The sequence below is a fragment of the Monoraphidium neglectum genome (genome assembly GCF_000611645.1).
Source record: "Monoraphidium neglectum strain SAG 48.87 unplaced genomic scaffold scaffold03678, whole genome shotgun sequence".
Lineage (NCBI taxonomy): Eukaryota > Viridiplantae > Chlorophyta > Chlorophyceae > Sphaeropleales > Selenastraceae > Monoraphidium > Monoraphidium neglectum.
In genome coordinates this window covers 1-1,506 of record NW_014009951.1, presented here as the reverse complement: position 1 = coordinate 1,506, position 1,506 = coordinate 1, and positions in this window count along the sequence as shown.

Here is a 1,506-nt window from a genome sequence, read left to right as displayed (position 1 = left end):
AAGGCGCAGCTGGAGGCAGACACAACAGACAGGGACGCGCGACACACGCTTGTTGCTGGGGACATGAACGCAGCGCTGTACCCAAGCGACAGGACAGTGGGGGAGGAGAGTCCTCGCACATACACCCACGATCGCGCGCACAGGGCCGCGGTGGCGGGCCTGCGACTGGCGCCCGTCGACGCACTACCCACACCAGATGCGACACACGCCAGGCTGAAAACATTCCGGAGACAAGGTAAGGGCTTGATCAGCAGAATTGATGATGTGCTCACAACAGTCCCACAGGAGGAGATGGCCAACATGCGGGGCGAGGTGGAGGTGCAAACTCACTGCATGGAAGGGGCCAGCACTGATCACGACGCACTCGAGGTCAGACTGCCATGGGCAGCTCTAGGCATGGAGCCGCTGCAGGACCTGCCGCCGCTCCCAAGGGGCCCGCCCACCAAGCTGCTCAAGCTGCCCATGTCACAAGAAGACAAACAGAGGCTGACTCAAGCAGTGAGGGAGAAGCTTGGGCCGGAGCTCGCTGACCTGCAAGCAGAGCTCCTCAACGCGCGTGAGAAAGACTTGGACCCGCACAACGCGTACCTTCTGCAGAAGGACCCTGGAGAACGGCACAGGCTGGCGACCATCCAGGGTGCACCGGCACACCAATGGATTGACCAGGTGTCAGCAAAGGTGTGTGACATTTTACAAAAGGCACAGGCGCTGGCCATAGTCACCTGCACCACAAAAATGACCAACCCTGGGGGCAAACACTTCAAGCCGCGGGGGCCAGCGAAACAGTGGCGCCGCATGGCCGAAATGCGCAAGGCGCTGGCAAAACACCACCGGGGTACGTGCAGTGTGCTGCCAGCAGAGGTGCTCTCGGCGCTCGCAGCCATGAAAGGGGGCGCAGGGGCGACCCACCCGCCCGACCCAACAAGTCATGAGGGGCCAGACAAGCCGACACGAGAGGAGCTGATCGCCCTCAATGCAAAACTCAAAAAGGAGATGGAGGCCATGTCCAAGGAGCAGTCCCGGGATGAGGCCACAGCTAGGAGAAACCAGATGATCAAGCTGGTGGCGCAACGCCCCCGGGTGGGCAACAAGATAGTCCTGGGCACTGCAGGAGAGCGCCCCGAGGCCGCTCTGCGGGTGCTGCACAACCCCACCACTGGCAAAAACACAACCAATCCTGAGGAGATAATAGGCATAGTGATAGGCTTCATGTCCCAAAAAGTGGCTGCCCCGCGCAACAGCAAAAATGGGAAATACCTGCCTGCAGAGGCACCCAGGAAATACCCATTTGAGGCGCCCAACCAAACAGATGCGTTCCAGCTCCTGGCCCCTGACCAAACGGGCCCCGGTTGCCGGCGCTGGCTGCATGGAAACGTCGCGGACGTGGCGGCCTACCACGCATGCGTGCGCACACTGGCGCGTGGCAAGGCCCCGGGGCCTGACGGCGTCGTCAACGAGGTGCTGCAGGCGCTCCCGCAGGCCGGTCACGAAGCGTTGCACACCTTG